A 14,327-nucleotide genomic window follows, 5' to 3' on the forward strand; every position below is an offset into this window, starting at 1 on the left:
GGCTATTCTGGGTCTTTTTTGTCTCCATACAAATTTTAAGATGATTTGTTCTAGCTCCGTAAAAAATGCCATTGGTAATTTGATAGGGATTGCATTGAATCTGTAGATTGCTTTGGGTAGTATAGTCATTTTCACAATGTTGATTCTTCCAATCCAAGAACATGATATATCTCTCCATCTGTTGGTATCATCTTTAATTTCTTTGATCAGTGTCTTATAGTTTTCTGCATACAGGTCTTTTGTCTCCCTAGGTAGGTTTATTCCTAGGTATTTTATTCTTTTTGTTGCAATGGTAAATGGGAGTGTTTCCATAATTTCTCTTTCAGATTTTTCATCATTAGTGTATAGGAATGCAAGAGATTTCTGTGCATTAATTTTGTATCCTGCAACTTTACCATATTCATTAATTAGCTCTAGCAGTAACTTCTCCTTTTTAATTTCTAATTTTGTTCATTTGAGTCCTTGCCCTTTTCTTCGTGATGAATCTGGTTAAAGGCTTATCAGATTTGTTTATCTTCTCAAAAACCAGCTTTTAGTTTCATTGATCTTTGCTCCTCTTTTCTTCATTTTTATTTCATTTATTTCTGCTCTGATCTTTAGGATTTCTTTCTTTCTACTCACTTTGGATTTTGTTTGTTCTTTTTCTCTAGTTGCTTTAGGTGTAAGGTTAGGTTGTTTATTTGAGATTTTTCTTATTTCTTGAGATACTATTGTATTGCTATAAACTTCCCTCTTAGAACTGCTTTTATCACATCCAATAGGTTTTGGGTCATCATGTTTTCATTGTCATTTGTTTCTAGGTATTTCTTGGTTTCCTTTTTCATTTCTTCAGTGATCCATTGGTTGTTTAGCAACATATTGTTTAGCTTCCATGTGTTTGTGTTTGTTACAGTTTTTTTCTTGTAGTTGATTTCTAATCTCATAGTATTGTGGTCGGAAAAGATGCTTGATATGATTTCAATTTTCTTGAATTCACTGAGGCTCTGTTTGTGGCCCAGCATGTGATCCATCCTGGAGAATGATCCAGGTGTGCTTGATAAGTATGCATATTGTGCTGGTTTTGGATGGAATGCTCTATAAATATCAGTTAGTCCATCTGGACCAATGTGTCATTAAGGTCTGTGTCACATTATTGATTTTATGTCTGGATCAACTTTACTTTAATGAAAGTGGTGTTTTAAAGTCTCAAACTATTATTGTGTTACTGTTGATTTCTCCTTTTATGGCTGTTAGTATTTGCCTTACATATTGAGTTGCTCCGATGTTGGGTGCATATATATTTACAATCGTTATAACTTCTTCTTGGATTGATCGCTTGATCATAATGTAGTGTCCTTCTTTATCTCTTGTTACAGTCTTTAAATTAAAGTCTATTTTTTCTGAGTAAAAAAAAAATCTTGCTGTGATGTATTTCAAAGATTGTTTTTCCTGTGCTTTCCTCTAACAGTTTTATAGTGTCTGGTCTTACATGAGATCTTTTTTTTTCTTTTTTTTTTAACATGTTTATTGGAGTATAATTGCTTTACAATGGTGTGTTAGTTTCTGCTTTATAACAAAGTGAATCAGTTATACATATACATATGTTCCCATATCTCTTCCCTCTTGCGTCTCCCTCCCTGCCACACTCCCTATGCCATCCCTCTAGGTGGTCACAAACCACAGAGCTGATCTCCCTGTGCTATGTGGCTGCTTCCCACTCGCTATCTATTTTACGTTTGGTAGTGTATATATGTCCATGCCACTCTCTCACTTTTTCACAGCTTACACTTCCACCTCCCCATATCCACAAGTCCATTCTCTAGTAGGTCTGTGTCTTTTTTCCCGTCTTGCCCCTAGGTTCTTCATGACTTTTTTTTTTCTTCTTACATTCCATATATATGTGTTAGCATACGGAATTTGTTTTTCTCTTTCCGACTTACTTCACTCTGTATGACAGTCTCTAGGTCCATCCACGTCACTACAAATAACTTAATTTCGTTTCTTTTTATGGCTGAGTAATAATCCATTGTATATATGTGCCACATCGTCTTTATCAATTCATTTGTTGATGGACACTTAGGTTGCTTCCATATCCTGGCTACTATAAATAGAGCTGCAATGAACATTTTGGTACATGACCCTTTTTAACTTTCGGTTTTCTCAGGGTATATGCCAAGTAGTGGGATTGCTGGGTCATATGGTAGTTCTATTTTTAGTTTTTTAAGGAAGCTCCATACAGTTATCCATAGTGGCTGTATCAATTTACATTTCAACCAACAGTGCAAGAGTGTTCCCTTTTCTCCACACCCTCTCCAGCATTTATTGTTTCTAGATTTTTTGATGATGGTCATTCTGACAGGTGTGAGATGATATCTCATTGTAGTTTTGATTTGCATTTCGCTAATGATTAATGATGTTGAGCATTACTTCATATGTTTGTTGGCAATCTGTATATCTTCTTTGAAGAAATGTCTATTTAGGTCTTCTGGCCATTTTTGGACTGGGTTGTTTGTTTTTTTGATATTGAGCTGCATGAGATGCTTGTAAATTTCGGAGATTAATCCTTTGTCAGTTGCTTCATTTGCAAATACTTTCTCCCATTCTGAGGGTTGTCTTTTGGTCTTGTTTATGGTTTCCTTTGCTGTGCAAAAGCTTTTAAGTTTCATTAGGTCCCATTTGTTTATTTGTGTTTTTATTTCCATTTCTCTAGGAGCTGGGTCAAAAAGGATCTTGCTGTGATTTATGTCATAGAGTGTTCTGCCTATGTTTTCCTCTAAGAGTTTGATAGAGTTTGGCCTTACATTTAGGTCTTGAATCCATTTTGAGTTTATTTTTGTGTATGGTGTTAGGGAGTGTTCTAATTTCATACTTTTACATGTACCTGTCCAGTTTTCCCAGCACCACTTATTGAAGAGGCTGTCTTTTCTCCACTGTATATGCTTGCCTCCTTTATCAAAGGTAAGGTGACCATATGTGCTTGGGTTTATCTGTGGGCTTTCTATGCTTTTCCATTGATCTATATTTCTGTTTTTGTGCCAGTACCATACTGTCTTGATTACTGTAGCTTTCTAGTGTAGTCTGAAGTCATGGAGCCTGATTGGTCTAGCTCCATTTTTCGTTCTCAAGATTGCTTTGGCTATTCAGGGTCTTTTGTGTTTCCATACAAATTGTGAAATTTTTTGTTCTAGTTCTGTGAAAAATGCCAGTGGTAGTTTGATAGGGATTGCATTGAATCTGTAGATTGCTTTGGGTAGTAGAGTTATTTTCACAATGTTCATTCTTCCAATCCAAGAACATGGTATATCTCTCCATTTATTGTATCATCTTTAATTTCTTTCATCAGTGTCTTATAATTTTCTGCATACAGGCCTTTTCTCTCCTTAGGTAGGTTTATTGCTATATATTTTATTCTTTTGGTTGCAATGGTAAATGGCAGTGTTTTCTTAATTTCACTTTCAGATTTTTTATCATTAGCGTATAGGAATGCCAGAGATTTCTGTGCATTAATTTTGTATCCTGCAACTTTACCAAATTCATTTATTAGCTCCAGAAATTTTCTGGTAGCATCTTTAGTATTCTCTATGTATAGTATCATGTCATCTGCAAACAGTGACAGCTTTCCTTCTTCTTTTCCGAATTGGATTCCTTTTATTTCTTTTTATTCTCAGATTGCTGGGGCTAACACTTCCAAAAATGTGTTGAATAATAGTGGTGAGAGTGGGCAACCTTGTCTTGTTCCTGATCTTAGTGGAAATGGTTTCATTTTTTCACCCTTGAGGACGATATTGGCTGTGGGTTTATCATATATAGCCTTTATTATGTTTAGGAAAGTTCCCTCTATGACTACTTTCTGCAGGATTTTTATCAAAAATGGATGTTGAATTTTGTTGAAAGCTTTTTCTGCATCTATTGAGATGATCATATGGTTTTTCTCCTTCAGTTTGTTAATATGGTGTATCACATTGGTTGATTTGCGTTTATTGAAGAATCCTTGCATTCCTGGAATAAACCCCTGTTGATCAGGGTGTATGATCCTTTTAATGTGCTGTTGAATTCTGTTTGCTAGTATTTTGTTGAGGATTTTTGCATCTATGTTCATCAGTGATATTGGCCTGTAGTTTTCTTTCTTTGTGACATCTTTGGTTTTGGTATCAGGGTTATGGTGTCCTCGTAAAATGAGCTTGCGAGTGTTCCTCCCTCTGCTATATTTTGGAAGAGTTTGAGAAGGATAGGTGTTAGCTCTTCTCTAAATGTTTGATAGAATTCGCCTGTGAAGCCATTTGGTCCTGGGCTTTTATTTGTTGGAAGATTTTTAATCACAGTTTCAGTTTCAGTGCTTGTGATTGGTCTGTTCATATTTTCTATTTCTTCCTGGTTCAGTCTCGGAAGTTTGTGTATTTCTAAGAATTATCCATTTCTTCCAGGTTGTCCATTTTATTGGCAAACAGTTGCTTGTAGTAGTCTCTCTTGATCCTTTTTATTTCTGCAGTGTCAGTTGTTACGTCTCCTTTTTAATTTCTATTTCTATTGATTTGAGTCTTCTCCGTTTTTTTCTTGATGAGTCTGGTTAATGGTTTATCAATTTTGTTTATCTTCTCAAAGAATCAGCTTTTAGTTTTGTTGATATTTGCTATTGTTTTCTTCATTTCTTTTTCGTTTATTTCTGATCTGATCTTTATGATTTCTTTCCTTCTGCTAACTTTGCGGGGTTTTTTTGTTCTTCTTTCTCTAATTGCTTTAGGTGCAAGATTAGGTTGTTTATTTGAGATGTTTCCTGTTTTTGAGGTAAGCTTGTATTGCTATAAACTTCCCTCTTAGAACTGCTTTTGCTGCATCCCATAGGTTTTGAGTCGTTGTGTCTCCATTGTCATTTGTTTCTAGGTATTTTTTTATTTCCTCTTTGCTTTCTTCAGTAATCACTTCGTTATTAAGTAGTGTATTGTGTAGCCTCCATGTGTTTGTACTTTTTACACCTCTTTTCCTGTAATTGATATTTAGTCTCAAAGAGTTGTGGTCGGAAAAGATACTTGATATGATTTCAATTTTCTTAAATTAACCAGGCTTGATTTGTGACCCAAGATATGATCTATCCTGGAGAATGTTCCATGAGCACTTGAGAAAAATGTGTATTCTGTTGTTTTTGGGTGGAATGTCCTTTAAATATCAATTAAGTACATCTTGTTTAATGTATCATTTAAAGCTTGTGTTTCCTTATTTATTTTCATTTTGGATGATCTGTCCATTGGTGAAAGTGGGGTGTTAACGTCCCCTTCTATGATTGTGTTACTGTCGATTTCCCCTTTTATGGCTGTTAGTATTTGCCTTATGTATTGAGGTGCTCGTATGTTGGGCGCATAAATATTTACAATTGTTATACCTTCCTCTTGGATCGATCCCTTGATCTTTATATAGTGTACTTCTTTGTCTCTTGTAATAGTCTTTATTTTAAAGTCTATTTTGTCTGATATGAGAATTGCTACACCAACATTCTTTTGATTTCCATTTGCATTTAATATCTTTTTCCATCCCCTCACTTTCAGTCTGTATGTGTCCCTAGGTCTGAAGTGGGTCTCTTGTAGACAGCATATATATGGGTCTTGTTTTTGTATCCATTCATCCAGTCTGTGTCTTTTGGTGGGAGCATTTAATCCATTTACATTTAAGGTAATTATCGATATGTATGTTCCTATTCCCATTTTCTTAAATGTTTTGGGTTTGCTATTGTAGGTGTTTTCCTTCTCTTGTGTTTCTTGCCTAGAGAAGTTCCTTTAGCATTTGTTGTAAAGCTGGTTTGGTGGTGCTGAACTCTCTCAGCTTTTGCTTGTCTGTAAAGATTTTAATTTCTCCATCAAATCTGAATGAGATCCTTGCTGGGTAGAGTAATCTTGGTTGTAGGTTTTTCCCTTTCATCACTTTAAATATGTCCTGCCACTCCCTTCTGGCTTGCAGAGTTTCTGCTGAAGGATCAGCTGTTAACCTTATGGGGATTCCCTTGTGTGTTATTTGTTGTTTTTCCCTTGCTGCTTTTAATATGTTTTCTTTATATTTAATTTTTGATCATTTGATTAATATGTGTCCGGGTGTTTCTCCTTGGATTTATACTGTATGGGACTCTCTCTGCTTCCTGGACTTGATAAACTATTTCCTTTCCTATATTAGGGAAATTTTCAACTATAATCTCTTCAAATATTTTCTCAGTCCCTTTCTTTTTCTCTTCTTCTTCTGGGACCTCTATAATTCGAATGTTGGCATGTTTAATGTTGTCCCAGAGGTCTCTGAGACTGTCTTCAGTTCTTTTCATTGTTTTTTCTTTATTCTGCTTTGCAGTAGTTATTTTCAATGTTTTATCTTCCAGGTCATGTATCCATTCTTCTGCCTCAGTTATTCTGCTCTTGATTCCTTCTAGAGTATTTTTACTTTCATTTATTGTGTGGATCATCATTGTTTGTTTGCTATTTAGTTCTTCTAGGTCTTAGTTAAACATTTCTTGTATTTTCTGTATTCTATTTCCAAGATTTTGCATCATCTTTATTATCATTATTCTGAATTCTTTTTTCAGGCAGACTGCCTATTTCCTCTTTCTTTATTAGGTCTGTTGGGTTTTTACCTTGCTCCTTCATCTGCTGTGTGTTTTTCTGTTTTCTCATTTTGCTTAACTTACTGTGTTTGGGGTCTCCTTTTTGGAGGCTGCTGGTTCGTAGTTCCCGTTGTTTTTGGTGCCTGTCCCCAGTGGCTATGGTTGGTTCAGTGGGTTGTGTAGGCCTCCTGGTGCAGGAGACTAGTACCAGTGTTCTGGTGGATGAGGCTGGATCTTGTCTTTCTGGTGGGCATGTCCACGTCTGCTGGTGTGTTTTGGGATGTCTGTGGCCTTATTATGATTTTAGGCAGCCTCTCTGCTAATGGATGGGGCTGTGTTCCTGTCTTGCTACTTGTTTGGCACAGGGTGCCCATCACTGTAGCATGCTGGTTATTCAGTGAAGCTGGGTCTTGGTGTTGAGATGGAGATCTCTGGGAGATTTTCGCCATTTCATATTACGTGAAGCTGGGAAGTCTCTTGTGGACCAGTGTCCTGAATTTGGCTCTCCCACCTCAGAGGCACAGCACTGACTCCTGGCTGGAGCACCAAGAGCCTTTCATCCACACAGCTCAGAATAAAAGGGAGAAAAAATAGAAAGAATAAAGAAAGAGGATAAAATAAAATAAAGTATAATAAAATAAAATAAAGTTATTAAAATAAATTAAAACCTAATTATTAAGAAAAAAATTTTAAAAAGTTAAAAACCTCTACCCGGCAAAGATCTCATTCAGATCTGATGGAGAAATCAAAAGCTTTACAGACAAGAAAAAGCTAAGAGAATTCAGCACCACCAAACCAGCTCTACAACAAATGCTATAGAAACTTCTCTAAGTGGGAAACACAAGAGAAGAAAAGGACCTACAAAAACAAACCCAAAACAATTAAGAAAATGGTCATAGGAACATACATATCGATAATTACCTTAAAAGTGAATGGATTAAATTCTCCAACCAAAAGACACAGGCTTGCTGAATGGATACAAAAACAAGACCCATATATATGCTGTCTACAAGAGACCCACTTCAGACCTAGGGACATGTAAAGAATGAAAGTGAGGGGATGGAAAAAGATATTCCTTGCAAATGGAAATCAAAAGAAAACTGGAGTAGCTGTACTCATATCAGATAAAATAGACTTTAAAATAAAGAAGGTTATAAGAGACAAGGAAGGACACTACATAATGATCAAGGGATCAATCCAAGAAGAAGATATAACAATTATAAATATTTATGCACCCAACATAGGAGCACCACAATACATAAGGCAACTGCTAACAGCTATAAAAGAGGAAATCGACAGTAACACAATAATAGTGGGGGACTTTAACACCTCACTTACACCAATGGACAGATCATCCAAAATGAAAATAAATAAGGAAAAAGAAGCCTTAAATGACACAATAGATCAGATAGATTTAATTAATATTTATAAGACATTCCATCCAAAAACAGCAGATTACACGTTCTTCTCAAGTGTGCACGGAACCTTCTCCAGGATAGATCACATCTTGGGTCACAAATCAAGCCTCAGTAAATTTAAGAAAATTGAAATCATATCAAGCATCTTTTCTGACCACAATGCTATGAGATTAGAAATGAATTACAGAGAAAAAACGTAAAAAACACAAACACATGGAGGCTAAACAATACGTTACTAAATAACCAAGAGATCACTGAAGAAATCAAAGAGGAAATCAAAAAATACCTAGAGACAATTGACAATGAAAACAGGATGATCCAAAATCTATGGGATGCAGCAAAAGCAGTTCTAAGAGGGAAGTTTATAGCTATACAAGCCTACCTAAAGAAACAAGAAAAATCTCAAGTAAACAATCTAACCATACACCTAAAGAAACTAGAGAAAGAAAAACAAACAAAACCCAAAGTTAGCAGAAGGAAAGAAATCATAAAGATCATAGCGGAAATAAATGAAATAGAAACAAAGGAAACAATAGCAAAGATCAATAAAACTAAAAGTTGGTTCTTTGAGAAGATAAACAAAACTGATAAGCCATTAGCCAGATTCATCAAGAAAAACAAGGAGAGGACTCAAATCAATAAAATTAGAAATGAAAAAGGAGAAGTTACAACAGACACTACAGAAATACAAAGCATCCTAAGAGACTACTATAAGCAACTCTATGCCAATAAAATGGACAACCTGGAAGAAATGGACAAATTCTTAGAAAGGTGGAACCTTCCAAGACTGAACCAAGAAGAAACAGAAAATATGAAAAGACCAATCACAAGCACTGAAATTGAAACTGTGATTAAAAATCTTCCAACAAACAAAAGTCCAGGACCAGGTGGCTTCATAGGTGAATTCTATCAAACATTTAGAGAAGAGCTAACACCTATCCTTCTCAAACTCTTCCAAAAAATTGCAGAGGAAGGACCACTCCCAAACTCATTCTATGAGGCCACCATCACCCTGATACCAAAACCAGACAAAGACACTACAAAAAAAGAAAATTACAGACCAATATCACTGATGAATATAGATGCAAAAATCCTCAACACAATACTAGCAAATAGAATCCAACAACATATTAAAAGGATCATACACCACAATCAAGTGGGATTTCTCCCAGGGATGCAAGGATTCTTCAATATACGCAAATCAATCAATGTGATACAGCATGTTAACAAACTGAAGAATAAAAACCATATGATCATCTCAATAGATGCAGAAAAAGCTTTTGACAAAATTCAACAACCATTTATGATAAAAACTCTCCAGAAAGTGGGCATAGAGGGAACCTACCTCAACATAATAAAGGCTACATACGACAAACCCACAACAAACATCATTCTCAATGGTGAAAAACTGGAAGCATTTCCTCTAAGATCAGGAACGAGACAAGGATGTCCACTCTCACCACTATTATTCAACATAGATTTGGAAGTCCTAGCCATGGCAATCAGAGAGGAAAAAGAAATAAAAGGAATACAAATCGGAAAAGAAGAAGTAAAATTGTCACTGTTTGCAGATGATATGATATTATACATAGGGAATCCTAAAGATGCCACCTGAAAACTACTAGAGCTAATCAATGAATTTGGTAAAATAGCAGGATACAAAATTAATGCACAGAAATACCTTGCATTCCTATACTCTAATGATGAAAAATCTGAAAGAGAAATTATGGAAACACTCCCATTTACCATTGCAACAAAAAGAATATAATACCTAAGAATAAACCTACCTAGGGAGACAAAAGACCTGTATGCAGAAAACTATAAGACACTGATGAAAGAAATTAAAGATGATACAAACAGGTGGAGAGATATACCGTGTTCTTGGATTGGAAGAATCAATATTGTGAAAATGACTATACTACCCAAAGCAATCTACAGATTCAATGCAATCCCTATCAAATTACCAATGGCATTTTTTACAGAACTAGAACAAATCATCTTAAAATTTGTATGGAGACACAAAAGACCCCGAATAGCCATAGCAGTCTTGAGGGAAAAAAACGGAGCTGGAGGAATCAGACTCCCTGTCTTCAGACTATACTACAAACCTACAGTAATCAAGACAATATGGTACTGGCACAGAAACAGAAACATAGATCAATGGAACAAGATAGAAAGCCCAGAGATAAGTCCACGCACCTATGGTCAACTAATCTATGACAAAGGAGGCAAAGATATACAATGGAGAAAAGACAGTCTCTTCAATAAGTGGTGCTGGGAAAACTGGACATCTACATGTAAAAGAATGAAATTAGAACACTCCTTAACACCATACACAAAAATGAACTCAAAATGGATTCAAGACCTAAATTTAAGACCGGACACTATAAAACTGTTCGAGGAAAACATAGGAAGAACACTGTTTGACATAAATCACAGCAAGATCTTTTTTGATCCACCTCCTAGAGGAATGGAAATAAAATCAAAAATAAACAAATGGGACCTAATGAAACTTCAAAGCTTTTGCACAGCAAAGGAAACCATAAACAAGACGAAAATACAACCCTCAGAATGGGAGAAAATATTTGCAAACGAATCAAAGGACAAAGGATTAATCTTCAAAATATATAAACAGCCCATTCAGCTCAATATTAAAGAAACAAACAACCCAATCCAAAAATGGGCAGAAGACCTAAATAGACATTTCTCTAAAGAAGACATACAGATGGCCACGAAGCACATGAAAAGATGCTCAACATCACTAATTATTAGAGAAATGAAAATCAAAACTACAATGAGGTATCACCTCACACCAGTTAGAATGGGCATCATCAGAAAATCTACAAACAACAAATGCTGGAGAGGGTGTGGAGAAAAGGATACCCTCTTGCACTGTTGGTGGGAATGTAAATTGATACAGCCACTATGGAGAACAGTATGGAGGTTCCTTAAAAAACTAAAAATAGATTTACGATATGATCCAGCAATCCCACTACTGGGTGTTTACCCAGAGAAAACCATAATTCAAAAATACACATGCACTCCAATGTTCTTTGCAGCACTGTTTACAATAGCCAGGTCATGGAAGCAACCTAAATACCCATTGTCAGATGAATGGATAAAGAAGTTGTGGTACATATATACAATGGAATATTACTCAGCCATAAAAAGGAACGAAATTGAGTCATTTGTTGAGACGTGGATGGATCTAGAGACTGTCATACAGAGTGAAGTAAGTCAGAAAGAGAAAAACAAATATCGTATATTAACGCATGTATGTGGAACCTAGAAAAATGGTACAGATGAGCCAGTTTGCAGGGCAGAAGTTGAGACACAGATGTAGAGAACAGACATATGGACACCAAGGGGGGAAACTGTGGTGGGGTGGGGATGGTGGTGTGCTGAATTGGGCGATTGGGATTGACATGTATACACTGATGTGTATAAAATTGATGACTAGTAAGAACCTACAGTATAAACAAACAAACAAACAAAACAACTAATACTAAACTTTCATTGGGTTATCTGTATGGAAATATCTTAATATAAATGTTTCAGACATTATGTGAAATTTCTAAAAATCTTATATGTTCTGGTATAATGTTATAAGTAATAATTCTAGTTATTACTTTAAAATGTATACCTCAGAAAAAACTAAATTTCCTTGTCAATTGCACTATTATGAACTTTCATCAAATCTTTAACCGTGGTCATTTTTAAGTCTTTTGTCATTTACAGACAGTTCTGGGTGTACTCTGATGCTTTTGCAAATATGTTCCTATAAAAGGGTTTCATCTTCAAGGAATTCATAGAAAAGACTCTGACAAGTACAGGTTTCTGGTAACTGTACTGCTGAACTGAATGAATAAGCATTTTCAGGCCTCTAATGAAAAACTAATTAACTCATAAAAGTGCTAACAAAAGATCAAGATAAAAAAAAATTAATTACATGGGACTGAGTGAACTGATGAGGATGATTATAATTTTTGTGACTTTCTGTTTGAATTAAAAAAAAATCCAACAAGGACTCAGAGGCAATGAATATAGAAATCAATTTTCACTGCAAAGTAAAGGAGCTGTTACAGTGGAGGATTACTGGACTGAATGTCAATATTATGACATAGTATGAGTGTGTTTCATGTTTGGTAATTGCAATCATTGTTGCTTTTGTTGTGTTCATCCAATTTCAATTCTTGGTGTCAGTCTATTTATCTCTTGTAAAAATAAAATACAGTGTGTGTGTGTGAAAAAAAAATAAAGTTAGGGATATTGATTTAATAAAAAAAGAAAAAGTAAAAAAAAAGAAAAAAAACAAAAACGGATGGATAGAACCCTAGGACAAATGGTGAAAGAAAAGCTATACAGGCAAAATCACACACAGAAGCATACACATTCACACTCACAAAAGGAGAAAAAGGGGAAAAAATAATATATCTTTGCTCCCAAAGTCCACCTCCTCAATTGGGATGATTTGTTGTCTATTCAGGTGTTCCACAGATGCAGAGTACATCAAGTTGATTGTGGAGCTTTAATCTGCTGCTCCTGAGGTTGCTGGGAGAAATTTCCCTTTCTCTTCTTTTTTGCACAGCTCCTGGGGTTCATCTTTGGATTTGGATCTGCCTCTGCGTATAGGTCGCCTGAGGGCGTCTGTTCTTCATCCAGACAGGACAGGGTTAAAGGGGCAGCTGATTCGGGGGCTCTGGCTCGCTCAGGTCGGGGGGAGGGAGGGGTACAGATTTGGGGTGAGCTTACGGTGGCAGAGGCCAGTGTGACGTTGCACCAGCCTGAGGCGTGCCGTGTGTCCTCCCGGGGAAGTTGTCCCTGGATCACGGGACCCTGGCAGTGGCGGGCTGTGCAGGCTCCCGGGAGGGGCGGCATGGATAGTCACCTGTGTTTGCTCACAGTCTTCTTGGTGGCTGCAGCAGCATCCTTAGCGTCTCATGCCTGTCTCTGGGGTCCACGCTGATAGCCCGTCTCTGGAGCTCCTTTAAGCAGCGCTCTTAATCCCCTCTCCTCATGAACCAGGAAACAAAGAGGGAAGAAAAAGTCTGTTCCAGACCTTTTCCCGGAGTCCCTCCTGGCTAACCGTGGCGCACTAGCCCCCTTCAGGCTGTGTTCACACCGCCAACCCCTATCCTCTCCCTGTGATCTGACCGAAACCTGAGCCTCAGCTCCCTGCCCCCGCCCACCCTGGCGGGTGAGCAGACAAGCCTCTCAGGCTGGTGAGTGTTGGTCGGCACCGATCCTCTGTGCAGGAATCTCTCCGCTTTGCCCTCTGCACCCCTGTTGCTGTGCTCTCCTCCGTGGCTCCGAAGCTCCCCTCTCCACCCCCCATAGTCTCCACCCGCGAAGGGGCTTCCTAGTGTGTGGAAACCTTTCCTCCTTCACAGCTCCTTCCCACTGGTGCAGGTCTCGTCCCTATTCTTTGTCTCTGTTTTTTCTTTTTTCTTTTGCCTTACCCAGGTACGTGGGGCGTTTCTTGCCTTTTGGTAGGTCTGAGGTCTTCTACCAGCGTTCAGTAGGTGTTCTATATGAGCAGTTCCACATGTAGATGTATTTCTGATGTATCTGTGGGGAGGAAGGTGATCTCTGTGTCTTACTCTTCCACCATCTTTATGCTCTCTCCTTATATTAGGTCTTTAATCCATTTTATTTTGTGTATTGTATTAGGTAGTGTTCTAATTTCATTCTTTTACATGTAGCTGTCCAGTTTTCCCAGCACAACTTATTGAAGAGACTATCTTTTCTCCATTGTATATTCTTGCCTCCTTTGTCATAGATTAGATGACCATAGTTGTGTGGGTATATCTCTGGGCTTTCTATCCTGTACCACTGATCTATATTTCTGTTTTTATGACAGTACCATACTGTCTTGATTACTGTAGTTTTGTAGTATAGTCTGAAATCAGGGAGCCTGATTTGTCCAACTCCATTTTTCTTTCTCAAGATTCCTTTTGTTACCACTTCCTAGAGTAATGAAAATAAACACAAAAGCACACAAATGGGACCTAATTAAGTTAAAAGCTTTTGCATAACAAAGGAAATCATAAACAGGATGACAAGACAACCCTCAGAATGGGAGAAAATATTTACAAATGAAGCAACTGACAAAGGATTACTCTCCAAGATATACAAAGAATGCATGGAGCTCAATATTAAAAAAACAAACTAATCCAAAAATGGATGGAAAACCTAAATAGATATTTCTCCAAAGAAGACATACAGATGGCCAAGAGACACATGAAAAGATGCTCAGCATCACTAATTATTAGAAAATTTCAAATCAAAACTCCAATGAGATATCACCTCACACTGGTCCAAATGGCCATGATGAAAAATCTGCAAACAATTAA

This window comes from Balaenoptera physalus, assembly GCF_965194825.1.
Source record: "Balaenoptera physalus genome assembly, chromosome: X".
In the NCBI taxonomy this organism is placed as follows: Eukaryota; Metazoa; Chordata; class Mammalia; order Artiodactyla; family Balaenopteridae; genus Balaenoptera; species Balaenoptera physalus.